The sequence below is a fragment of the Struthio camelus genome, chromosome 1, assembly GCF_040807025.1.
Source record: "Struthio camelus isolate bStrCam1 chromosome 1, bStrCam1.hap1, whole genome shotgun sequence".
NCBI lineage: Eukaryota > Metazoa > Chordata > Aves > Struthioniformes > Struthionidae > Struthio > Struthio camelus.
In genome coordinates, this window is record NC_090942.1 from 34,634,502 (window position 1) to 34,648,287 (window position 13,786).

Consider the following 13,786-nt stretch of genomic DNA (forward strand, 5'->3'; position numbering starts at 1 on the left):
CACTGGAAGAGAGCCAAGTATAGTGAATTTAAGCATGCTCTGATGTAGCTTTGCTTTTGATAGTTACCTAACACAGGCACCTGGGTCCACAGGCTGAAAACCACCATCCTCTGATGATAAAAAGATGGGTACTACTTCTTTCCTCTTCTTTAAGAGTGGCTTCTGTGTTCTGTGCTGTAGCCAGTGTTTTTAATCTGTGTTGTGGTCTGGATTAGATTGCACAGGTGAAATGTTCAGGTGTTTGTAGCTGTAGCAGGACTGCAGGCACTTTAATTGAGTCTTGATGCTGATGTTCTTTCAGATTCATAAGGAGTTAGCAGGGGTTTTATGGGTCACTAGTCAACATGAGAACATAAAAAATGCTGTAACAAGGCATACAAGGAAGTAACCCAGCAGTCTATCCCTCCCCACCAATGGCACAGGCAAGAAAAGAAGAATAACGCAAGCATATACTTCTCTGGTATACTTTTCCAGGGATTTCTGAAGTCAACTCAGGGATTTCTAAACGGATTTATTTGTGTTGGTAGATGTGTTTGTCTACACTTTGTCACATCCCCGGTTTGAAGACACCAGATGAGGGAGTCAGTGTCCCGTTTGGGAAATGGCAACTAGCATTGTAATTGCAGTATATGAGCTCTACTGTGTGATGTTAGTCCAGCAAGTAAGAAGTCACTGTGGAAACGTCTCACCCACTGGAGAGCTGGAACTAACTGTGAGGGCTGCAGCAGCTGGGGAAGTAGAAAAGCTGCAGTTTATCTTTTTTCTAGCAACAAGGCTGAGAGAGGGAAAAGACTTCACATGAAACCAGGAGATGAGAGACAGCAGATACCTCCCAGAGAACAGTGAAGTCAGCTGTAATTCCTCTATTATAAGCCTCCCAGCACAAAGGTCATTAAAAGCTAAAGCAAGTCTTGGACAAGAGCTTTTCCAAAAGAAAAGAAAGCATTGAAGTTCCAGTCAGAGTGGCAACCAAAGATGGGACACTATCACAATTACTTTAAATCGTGATCCTGTGTTCTTGGTTCCTCCCAGGTGTTGGCATTAGTGTTTGTGAAGGACTGATTTGGCTGAATGTCTCTTGAGGGAAAAGTTTTCAGACAGATCAGTTCCTTGATCCAGTTGCTCATGTGTCCCCAGGAGCACTAGTACTGCCACAGTGTGGTAATGAGGATGCACAGCCAAGTCTGTGGGACTCTGCTTTCAACGGCAGCCCACACTTAGACTGGAAGTGTTAGACTGATATGAGACTACAGTATCTGTCACCAAATTGAGATCACCTTGACTATCTGAGGTGACATCACATCGATCCAACCAATCTGTCAGAGGGGTACAGTACAGAAAGTGGATGGGCAGTAAAGTACAGAAGTAGAATTTTGACATCTGCTTAGTAGGAAACTTAAAAAAATGAAGGCTTGTATACACTGGCAGATTTGGAAGAGATTTTATTTCTTTATGACAATAAAAAGAATAGCATTGAAATGGTGCTCTTTTCTCACTGGAACTAATACTGTGTAGACTTCATATTCAGTTTAATAGGAAAAAAGGCAAAAAAAGTATTTTTTTTAATCTGAATATCAAAAATATGTTCCTATATTACAGTGTTTCATGTTTGACAAAGAAGAGAGATGTTCCAGAAAGACAAGCGAAACTGAGCAAGGATTTTATGTTTAAGAATTTTAAGAACTTTATGCTAAACTTCTGAATTTTAGTGTGCTTCAGAGTCTTATTAACTGCTATCCAAATCACAAGTCATTATGAAGAGTCTCAGGATAAGAATACAGAGGTTTATTTATTAGCATATTTATTTATTAGCATTATTTTGCCTTCTTATAAGTTGCATATTCTTCCCTGTACTTGAATTCATTTTTTTCCAGTAGACATCAGTTTTTGCACGTGGTTAAGGCTGTGATGGTTTTGGTAGAAAGCGCATACTGCAGAACAGCCCACATTGTAGTAAGATTCTTTTAACTGAATAATACACAACATTTACAAGAAGGAAATATTTTTACTAGACTTTGGTATAGTATTTTCTGCGTGACCTTTGGGTTTTGGGGTTTTTTTTTTTTTTTGGCAGTTTTTACTGTTTCTTTAATTCTTTCAGAAATACGTCAAAACTTCAACTCTGTTTACCGTAAGTAGCCCTATTCCCATACACCCATAGGTAACTAAACGAAGAAATCACACTCTCTCCTACAGTCAGATTTGATTATAACTTCGAGGATATGTGTGAAAGGTGCTCTTATGCACATCAAAATGGACTTTGAGCATGCCAGTGCTTGCTTGCGTAAGTCTCAATATAGGTAACTCTAATCAACCACCACATCACACTATGTTCAAATCAAGTAGAAAGGTATTTCTTTGTAATGGCTAAAAGTTATGGGTAGTCACCTACCTGTGAAGAAATACTGCTATTCATCTTTTGCTAAATGTATATATAAGAGAAATTAATGCTCTCTTGCCATTATAGCAAATGTTTCTTTATTACAGTATAAAGGACAGCTCTCACTTTGTGTACTTTAGTAAGTATAGCACTGTGAAGATAGCTCTACATTTTTGTAAGCTCTTAGGTATTTCTGTTTGTTTCTCATAAATATGAGCAAGTAAACTATCTAACCCCTGTCCCTTAAAATTCATAATTAGACAGGCTTTTCTTTCTGGCTGCTTAAACAGTGGCCAGGATCCAGGGTGGCCAGGAACATGCTAGGTAGACAGCTATTTTAAGCTGAATTGCAATATAGTGGATAGCCAAGTTTTAAGTTACTGGAGGCTTTCTAACCACTGCCAATAGGTGATAACAGATTTGTAGCAATAGGTTTTGCTATCCTAGAAGTTGTAGAGATTTGATTCTTGTCATGTTTTGGTACACTTTGATAACAAGAAGCAAATGCCCTGCAAAATAAACTGAATGACGAACAATTGGTGGAAATTCTGATATTTCTTACATGTTTCTGTTAAGTGCTTCCTGACGCTATCTAGGAGCTCATTCTGAATATGGTTTATGAGTTTTGTCCATTTCTAGCCATTATTCTGATCTGGTAAATCTGTAAATAGTCATGGCACCTGCAATTTTTATGCACCTTCACAGTGTAATGGGTAACGTGACGGTCAAATTGTTTCATGTCCTCAGTGATTTTTAAATCACTGAATTCTTCAAATGTGATTCGTTCTTTCATAGAGTTACACTGAGAGTCGTGATTACCTAATGTGAAAAATGCTTTGGAATCCAGTCACCTTTTGGGTCACGCTTTTCGGATTTTTGTTCTGCCTCCATGATGTGTTATCTGAATGCGTTCCAGAAGTGCATTAAACAGTATGACTAGCATTTCTGTGGTTCTTAGTTTTGTTTTTTTCTCTCCAAAGGGAAAAATTACTTTAATTATTTAAAACCTGTGTTTGCTTTGTAAATTATTAGTGACAAGGTCAAAGACGTTTCCCTTGTGCTTAGAGTGCTTAGGATGACTTTTAAGAATCGTCTTAGATGATGCTCAAAGTGATTCTCAGGTCCAAGAAAGCAGGGAAAACTTTGTAAGAGCTGGACAGCTCCATTAGGCCTTTGGAATAGATTTATAAACTGCAGTGTCCATTTTAAGCTGTCAGGGGGCAGCTTGTATGTGGGTGCCTTCTTCCCAGACCATCATATGCAGAATATAAATACCGAGATTTTAAATTTGACGGGATTCCAGGAGAAAACTGCATAGAAAACAGAGGCAGGACATGCCTCTGCTGAGGCAAGGGTGAGCCGCTAACGATAGGTGCTTTTTTGTTCTACACTAATTAGAATTTCTTAAGATCTAATTATTTATAGCAAGGTATATTACATTGCTGTAACCTAGAGAGAAGGTGGTAACAAAGCAGGAATAACTGAAGCCGTATTGTGGTCTCCCAGAATAGGAAGGAAGTTTTCTTGCTACCAGGAAATAGTAGTAGAAGCTCCACTTCTCACTTAAGTAGAGCTTGTATTAAAAATGAACATCCTGTATGAAAATAAATTCCAAAGCAAACATCAGCTGCTGTTGGTGTTTATGTAAAACCTTCCTCTCGGTCACAGTCTAGAAAAATTGTTCCACTGTCCATTTATTGTTGAAGAGACTGGGTACATTCAGTGACTTCCAGCAGCGTCTCCTTTCTTTCCTATTTTCATGTTGATGAGGGCTGTTCTAGGTTCCTCTCCATTGGATTTGGTAGCTATTTCTTGATGAGAAAGAAGATACACTTGGGACTGTTTCAGTCCCATTTGGATGATTATACCCAAGCACTTGTGGCTCTAGCAGGACCTCTTTAAGAAAGCTAATGGGTCCTGGCAGACAGCCACCAAACACAATGCTGTCTAGATGTAGAATAGATCTTATCTGCCAAGAATGGAAATTGCCTCCTCTATGTGGGTGGGTCATCTGGCCAGAAGTCATTTTTGAGCATAGAGCAGAATTTGAGTGTTGCGTGACGTGACGAGCTGGTTGTTAGTTTTGAGTACGCTGGAAAGTAGTTTATTTTCTCTGAAATTTCTTCGAATATAATTCTCTCCTGTTGTGATGAACATTTAATAAATAAAAACAAGGCAGATTCCGTAACTAGGTGAAAATTTGGAATTGTATTTTTGTTTTTCCTAGTATTACATAGAGGAAATCATGATTCTATTGAAATCGGTAAAAATTCTCTCACGGAGTTCTGTACAGACAGGACTTTACCAGTAGATCCAATGGATGTGAACTGCTTTTAATGGCAGATTTCTTTGTTGCATACGATCTAGAATGATACGCTAGTGCAGTGCTAGTGTAAATCCAGTTGCTTTCCAGGTGAACTCAAAAGAGAGATACTAGGTAGCATTCTTTTCATACCTATTTCTGTTTCCTTTTAGCATTTGATCGAGATGATGGGCTTGAGACACTGTGAAATACGGAGCTCAAACGCCAGCACTATGCTGATGATGTGCCATTATTTATCCTGTTTTCTGCCGAACAGAAGTGCAGGTTCCTCTCTTGATGAGATACAGTTGGTACAAACTAATGCCAGAAGAAGCAAAAGTGACTCTTGCCAAGGCATTGTTCACACTCGGTGCTGAAGACACAGAGTCCGTAACTCACTTCCTCTCTTAATTAGAGTGTCACAGAGTCTCAGTGCCTTGCTAAGACTGTTCACCCTGCGGCCTGGGAGTATCAGTATTTCAAAATTCAGTCTTTTGTCTTATATTTTCTCTGATATTTTGCCTATCTTTCCTGAGATACCACATTTCTGGCTATTTCTCCATGACTTATGTAGCTGTGAACATAGTAGATCAAATCTCAGATTCTCTCTACTAGCTCATAGCATGCTTGTCATTGCTGTTTTAAGGTCTTATTCAGATTTTCAAAGAAATTAAGAAAAGGTTCAAACTGCTGCTAGATCATTTCATCCTTTGACATAGTCATCATGAGAACAGCTAAGCTCCCCTGAGATATGCTGAAGCTGGGGTGAAAGAAGGCAGCACCTGGGGCAGGGGATTCCAACTCATGGGGTGCCACCGGTGGCAGAGATCAGCCAGAGACCTTTCTTCTGAAAGGGAGTTACCCCTAAGTTAACTATGAAGAAATAGGAGTAAGAAAACATCCTTTACGTGTAGGTTTATTTCCAAAAGGGTTCACTCCATGACGCTAATTTAGGATTTTATTACTGATGGTGGAAAGCATTCTGAGATGTGGCAGAATAAGACTCTACCGCAGATCCTTATTCTACAGTGCTCAGTGTTTAAAAAGACAGAAATGCAGACGAAGGAGAGGAGAAAGACTTGCAGTAGGCCTGGAGATAATTGAATAGTTCACTTCTGGCATCTAAGACTCTGCAGTATTAGTGCTCAGCTCCTTCCATTTAGTATCTAAAGGCAGACACGTGCACAGAAGGTCATGTTTGATATGTCTCAGCAACAGCTGAAGGTCTCTAATACTTACTATTTGTTCGAAAATATTCTACAGTGCACTTACTGGTGTTTTTATGGATGAAAGGAAATTCAATAAACAAAGGACATTTTAACTGCACTGAACATTCTTACTTGTACTCTTGGGCACTTACTCAGAGCGCCTGTCTATTTTCAATGGATTCCCAGTTGTTGAATAAATTATTACATTTATCATTGTAAATATTTTGCGTAACTGTGTTTTTTCACAGTGCATTAGTGGAGGTTAAAAATAGCAGCCCTGTCACAGGATGTTCTCTGGCCATTAAAAAAAAGGTCTGTTTGCATAACAGACACCGCATATCTCTATGTATGATGAGAAACAGCTTTAAGGAAAGGTCACACAAAATTTGGTCTGCTCATCACTTGTCCAGAGCTAGAAATTTGACAGCAAAGAAACCAGTCTCTAGGCTTAGCTCTGTATAGATGATTCTCTTATTGATCATTTTCAGATTGCAATTACCTGTTTCTTATGTTTAATATTGGTATATTTGATTATTTTGAGTGAGATTATAGTTATTCACCAAGTGCTACCATCTGGACAGTCATACTGAAATAATTAACTAGTACAACTCAACTGTATTCCTGGGGGTCTGATCCACTGTTTGGGCCATACCGTGCTCAGCACAAGCACCTATATGTCTCTGCTTCAGTGGGGACAGATTTGCTCTGCAGTAATATTGGTGCCATGTCAAGTTTGCTATCATCTGTATCTAGACACCCAAACCCAGTAGCCCATGCCAGAAAGCTTCTATCTATCCTAGCTGTTTCTGTTCTTTGGGTCTGGTGAGTTGCATGTGACCGAGCACAACCAGCACTTCAACTGCTTTTATTGTACTGGATAACTTACTCCAATTTTATATATGTACAGATTTAAAAATAATAATTCGAGTTATCACACTGTGCTTGAGTTTGAAAACAGTATTTTTGTAAAAAAGCAACATTTTTATAAAGATCACATTACACGTGTTTTTTTTTTTAACAGCAATGGGATCAAGACACAGCCAGTCTATGTGAAGGCACAGTAAAGCCTTTTTTTACAAACATAATGTCTTGTAGTTTCAAACTACAGGGGTTATGTATCCCAGGGATCTACTACCATTTTAAACCAGAATTAATATATATTTGTTAAAAGCTGAACCCCAGCTCTTTTTTCAGGTGTTTCTGCCCTATAAAAATCGAAGGTATAATTTGTTCCTATTCACATTTAGGTTTGTTTTGAAATGTTTCAGGTTGTTCCCAGCAAGTCAGAGAGTCCAGAGCCTTAGCACCAGAGATGTGTCCTTTTGTCAATGTTTGTAGTTCCCTCATCTTTAGGCAGTTTGCAATTTTTTTCTGGTTTCATTAATGAAAATGTGCAATAGTAAGAGAAAAAAATATCTCTGCCATGACTTAGGAACCTACTAGTTCATCTGTGGATTGCATATAATGTTGATTTTGTATCATTCTAGTTCATTCATTGAAATGTCAGTGGATATCTGATCACATACATGCTTTGAGGAGGTTAGGTATATTATCAGTGCTACTGACCTTACCAAACAGCTGCATGATCTCCTAAAATGACATCAGAACAGTTTTTCAAAGTCTGTGTTCTGTAAGCTCATGTTATTGGTGGTTGTTTTTGAGGAAATAGACATACTAGTTAGGCCAAAAATCACCACTAAAGCTGACAAATACTCTAAATTAAATGATGGTGGAGGAATTACATGGCTGCAGAGCCTGCACCCCTATCTTGTGTTTGTTAATTCCTATTCTGCCTGTGACTTCTTTTTGTAATTTAGCCCCTGTACCAGCCTTTCCATATTTTTGCCCATGCTTGCTCTCAGCCTGACAAGCCTGTAATTAAGTAGGTCATCCTATTTACCCCTTTAAAATATTGTTCCAACATTAGCTTTCTTCAGTTCTCTGAAATTTCTTCTGCATTTCAGAAGTTGTTAGGAATCAACTTTAATGATTAGCACTGCTGCTTATCACTTCTTTCATTTATTTTTATAACAACTCTTAGACCTGCTATTTAAAAATATTTAATTTAAGTTGCTGCTGTTTGTTATCCCTTTATATTATTGCTGTTATGGGAAATATTTCAATGTTGCTATTTACCATGAAAACACTGTTTCTTTTTTCTAAATACAGGATAGGAATATTTATTGAATATTTCTGCTTTTTCACATTATTTCAGACAATTCTATTATTTCCTACTAGGAGTAAAGCAGTACTATTTGCAGTGTTATTGTTTCTAATCAAACATTCTTACTTTCTGTGGGATATAGATTTTTGTCCAAGTTCTTAAATCACTTAGCTGTTTATATATTAACTGTTGGCAGCTTCTCTTTATTTCTCCATTTGTTTCATGTTTTAATACGCTGCATTCCCTTCCCTTGTCTTAGTGAGAAAAAAGCGGGATGCAGATAATGAATAGATCTACAGTGCTATAGCTGAGACTGGTTGCCGTAACTGTGAAATTTCAGAGAATGGTTTTTTTTGAGGAATTGAAAAAAAAAAATACATTTAATGGAGCACTGTCCTGGAATAATAGCGTTTTGAGGTGTGAGGGAATGAAGTCCTTTTCCCAAGCGGCAAGCCAGGAAGAGGTATTTGTGCAGCCACACGAGAAAAGGAGTGAGAAGAGAGGCTGCGGGAGCTGGGCTTGTTCAGCCTGGAGAAGAGCCGGCTCAGGGGGCATCTTATCACTGGGCATAAATATCTGAAGGGAGACACAGACTCTTCTCAGCGCTATCCAGTGACAGGACAAGGGTCAACGGGCACAAACCGAAGTATGGAAAATTCCAGTTACACTAAGAAAAGACCCTTTTACCATGACGATGGTTGAACGCTGGCACAGGTTGCTCAGGGAGGCTGTGGAGGTCTCTGTCCTTGGGGATGTTCAAAAGCTGGCTGGCCATGGCCCTGAGCAAACTACTGTTGAAGAAACACTCGATGCTTTTGGGTCAGGTCTGAACAGAGACTTTATTTACTATAGCTAGCTATAGGTGAGAGCACATGGCAGACAACACCAGCCAGAACATGCCTCACCAACAGCCTCTCTAAACACCAAGCCGGAACATGGCCTTTTATGCACTTGCTGTCCTATTCCAGAAGCTTCTAACCAATCACAGGTCACGCTCAAACCCCTTTCCTTTTATGGAACACCAGCGCCACACCGCCCCCCCCCCCCCCCCCCATGCCGCAGGGCCGGTTGGATCCGGTGTTAACTGGTGAGTCTGCTTACAGCTCGCCCCTGAAGGAAACCTCTAGAACAGCCAAGAAACATCATAGGCCTCAGCTGAGATTGACTTCTAAATCCTTTCACAGCACATCAACCTTAAAATATGTTTCATCGTCTGTATATTTTCACGGAGGTATCGTCCAGCCTGAGCTATTCTGCAATTCTGTGAAATTTCGGGGGTGTTAAGTGGTCCACAGGTTGTGGACCAAGCAGCTGATCGCACAACCCCCAGAGACAACATGGCATACCAGAGAGCTTTCTAGCAGGAAGCTGTAGCGTTTGCTTCCTTGTTCAGAATTACCCTTCAGTCCTGGATCCTCTGCAAAAGAATAGGTAGTGTTGTAATGAACTGCATTTTTTACATTGTTCTTGAATAGAGCGATTGTACAAATCTTTTCAGTTTGGGCTTGCAGCCTCTTCACTGACAAAGCTAGCATTTTTTTTCTGGCATAAAAAACAAACCTGTCTGCTTGTACAGAGTCATTGTTTTGGAATGCGCAGTAGCTCGGCGTGTTTTCTTGTTCCAGACGGAGCTGTCTGAGACAGCAGATTCTTCTAAGGTAACTTTCCAGCTACAGACTAATATGCAGAAGGCTGATTCCTCAAATTTGAGTGTAAAAATGACTTGCAGAAGATGCTGCTGCTGTAAGATACATGGTTAGTTCAATACCTACAACTCTGCTGGAAACTCAGTGTAAAACGATAGATCCTTTAAACTAATGCCACTTCATGGTAGGAGAGCAGGTAGAATAGTTTCATTCACAAGCATTGAAACTAGCATTTCTGAGATGACTCATTGTCTTGATTCAACCTGCTTTCGAGGTTCAACTTGCTAGTTTTACTGCTGGCCTGTTCAGTTACTGATAGCTTTATAGACGGAGTTTGTTTATATCTTTCTGTTGTTGACAGTTCCTGCATTCTAGTGACTAGGCCTGATTAGTCTTGTCTACTTAAATTATTTGCTCAGTGTTGTTATTCAGGTGTGTATTTCATCAAATGGAACTTGAATGCTTGATTAAAAAAAGGGATCAAGAGGCTCCTTTTTTATAATAAATGAGTAAAATATTACACTTTTTTGAAAAATGTTAGCTAACCCTAAGGAAGTGATTGAAACAGGAAATTTGGTAAGGGGGGGTGTTTATGGATCAGTTAGATCTTTGGTTACTTTACTAGAAAAGTAGATGATTTTCACTTTATTCACTTTTATAACGGCTCCAAAAGCTCGCTGATTTACTGTCTGAAAAACCGTGCATGAACTTTTTGTAGTTGTAGTATGTGTCTCCATCTGAGCTGAACAGTATTTCTTTCTTTTTTTTTTTTTTTTGTAATGTGTAGGTGCATGAAGAGTGTGATCTCTCTTTTGTGGTGGGTGCTGCCTCCTTCTGTATAGACGCTTATTTGTTGAACAGGAGGAGACTGATTTCTGTGCAGTGCAGCAGTGCACACAGAATTGTTGCATGGAGAGGCAGTGTAGTATGTTGCATTTCTGCTCTCTTTAGCTGCATATGACGATTTTTTGTCTCTGGTTATTTTGAATTTCTGTTTACTGCAAAGATAGTTTGGGGGAGGAGGTTTAGTGTTAAATATTGAATGTTGCATCTTTATAGCTAAGCAGGTAAGCAAAAATTGAGCGTCTCTTAGGTTATTCCATAGAGGAAGATAATTTGGGGATAGCATCACATATCTTCAATAGTTATGTTTATTTACAGAAATATAAAAAATTATATTGCCAAAAGTACAGAAGAGATCAAACCACTGGGGACAACGTATTGCAAACAGCATCAAACCCTTTTTAGCCCTCACCAAGCAAAGGGCCTCATTCCAAGTCTTTCTTCGGGTGCTTGTTCTGGTTGTGTTGACGTCTTTCACATGACCCACTGAAAGGTCCTTTCACATTCCTCCGCAGACTTACACACCTCTGCCCAAAGCAACCAAATGAATATCCGTGTTTTAAGTGTGTTGCCTTATTTCAGCCACCTACTTCCAACAGTGACTTTTCACAACAGTCTTAATGAAATATTAAGGCTGTGTATAGCAGATTCAAGTTGGCTTCACCCATCTTCAGGATCAACCAGACCTTGCACATTCTGCATGAAGAACTTGCCAAAATGCCATGCTGAAATCATCCTACAAAGGATGCAATACCAGTAAACTAGCACTAGGGACCAAATCCCACAAAAAAAAGGCTTTGGTCTACAATCTGGCTGAAGTGCCATGTGAGTTCTGTCAGGCTGCATAGAGGTGTTTTGGCTAATACCGTGGCAACACTGAAGGTGTGTGCAGGCTGGAGACTGGCCCTGGCCTCACGTAGGCCCCTCCAACGTGGGAAATATGGGTCTAGATTTCCCTCCCCCCAACATGAGGGTTTCTCTAAATCTTCCTAAGCAAGCTAGCCAGTACTGCTACCCCTGTGCTTTTGCTTGTGGATAATACGCCTCCAAATTTGACCCCTGTGCTCCCCACATCTGTGGTCTTCTACAGCCAATTACTTAGCATTCAGGTCTGGCCCGCGGGGACTGAGTGTCGTCCCACTTTCCTTCATCACCTCCCGTTGCTTAAGACAGCCGTGGCTCCCAGACCACCCCCTTCCCAGGGGAAGGGAGGCACCCGCGGTAGCACCGCGCGCCTCCGCGCCTTCTCGCCGGCGGAGGGGGGGGGGGGGGGGGACACACCGAGACCCTGTCGCAGCGCCGCGGCTGCGCGGCTACAGGCCGCGGTCTCGCTCCCCCGGGCGGCGGGGCCGCGCTCCCTTCCCCTGCCCTCCCCTCCCCCGGCCTCCTCCTCCTGCCGCCGCCGCAGCCGCCGCCTCTCCCGCGGCGGCCGGGGGGGCGGGACGCCGCCGCAGCGCCAGCGTCGCTGTGCCAGCCGGAGGGGCTGGGGGCCCTGCCGGCCGCTGCTGCGGGGCTGCCGGCGCGGCGCGGCGCGGCGCGGCGCGGCGCTGGGGCCGCCCGCTGCTGAGAGGGCGCCGCGGCAGACGCGGAGCCGCGCCGCAGGAGGCACCGCGCCCGCGGCGCCGCATCCCACGTCGCGGTGAGTGCGCGAGCGGCCCCCGGCGCGGCCGGCTCCGCGCTGCGGGGCCCCCTCCGTGTGCGCGGTCGGACCGCGCCGGGCCGGGCTGCGCCCTAGCGCGGGCGGTGCGGTGGGGAATAGCGCGATTTAACAGGTTGCGGTGCGCGTGGGGTGCGCGGGTTGCTGAGCACCCCGGTTTCTGGCCCTGAGATAGAGCTGTGCGTCAAGACCAGGCTTTTTCGTTAGTGCCTTAGTATAACTGCCGCTTAAAGTACTGGTTTCCAATGCTGTAAAATACTCCCAGGAAGCCGCGTCTTCGCTGCTGCCTGCCCTAGAGTTGTAGGGTGTCCTAGAGCGGCCAAAAATAGCTGGCCATGTACTTGTTTTTCTCCAGCCGCTTTCGAGGTTTAAGATGGTTCATGCACACGAGAAAGTAGCAGAACTTTTCTTTCTATTAACAGGAATATGGAAAAGATAAAGTAATTTTGGGCGTCCTTACAGCTCTAAAGGTGATTGCATCTCTAAAAACTGGTGTTTTTGTAGGCTGTGAGGGCAGTGACCCTTGATTTAAATCATGTTACACGTAAACTTTTCAAAGGGCTGGCAGTTCCTTGGGTCAACTTTTTAACTCTCTGGAGTATTTTTTGCTTTTTCATATGCAGTTTATTTGAAATCTGGCAGCATAAAAGCTTCCCTTTTATTATTTACTGGATGTAGTGTCTGAATCTGCGAACGGCATTTATTCTTTTGTTTGCTTTTGATGGACACAGGCTTCTGTATACTTTTACAAAAATAGTTCAGGTTATAGAATTAAGTAGCTTAATTTTTAAGTAACAGACCATTTGTAAGTTTATCCATGGTCCAAGAAGCAGCGGGTAACTTAATTTTTGTGTTTTGTTTTGTTTTCCTTTTCCTGCAGGGCATGTGACATTTACAAAAGTCTGTACTATTCAATTAAGTACACCATATCTTTCAAGGATCGGGCTGTAATAAACAAGTAATGTTGTTAGTTACTCTTTTTTTTTTTTCTTCCTACACTCTGAATCCCTTGAATAATTGCGGTGTTCAGCAACATAAAGGCTTTATGTCTTTGTGAATACAAAGTGATTCAACAGGATGAGACAAGTAATTTGTTGTGAAAAGAAGGAAAAGAAATCAAATGACAAACAATTGAAAATATAAATATTCTCAATTGTATTTTTCACTAGCTGTACTACATGAGTAAACAAGTTCCAAAGTACAATTTTTATATTCGTACGAAACAGTCGGTGCTCAGGGTACTCTTATTTTCTGTTTATGCTTAATTATTGGTGTACTCTCTGAAATCAATAAAAAGATTTCCACAGACTTGCCTGGGCTGGAAGGATTAATTCTAGCAATTTTTCCGTTATGTTACTCCTTCATGTAAACACACATTTCTGCTGTGGCTGATTGGGGTTTATGTTCATGCGCTTCCAGGAGGTGAGGCAGTAGACCTCACTGGACTCATTCCACGCTTTTCCTGTAAAGAGAAGGATTCAGTTTAGTAACCTAGTATGAACGTTTGTGGAGCCTGTGTCATATTTTTGGAATGAGTTTCATGTAGGCTGTCATGTTCTTCTGTGCTATATTTTCATGCCATATCT

General features: G+C 41.5%; 1 protein-coding gene across 4 annotated transcripts in view; it reads left to right on the top strand.

The window, feature by feature from the left end:
- Window positions 1–13,786, top strand: part of TMEM117 (transmembrane protein 117) — a 240,055-nt gene that overhangs the window by 4,980 nt on the left and 221,289 nt on the right. Inside the window, exons 1-2 of one of the 4 annotated variants that reach the window (XM_068933821.1) lie at window positions 12,130–12,182; window positions 13,081–13,158. The exons of 2 other annotated variants lie outside the window; for them this stretch is intronic. The gene's annotated coding sequence lies outside the window, so the exon portion shown is untranslated. Of the gene's footprint in view, window positions 1–12,075; window positions 12,183–13,080; window positions 13,159–13,786 lie in introns of those variants that run through there. One more of the 4 variants, XM_068933813.1, reaches the window with a different exon arrangement.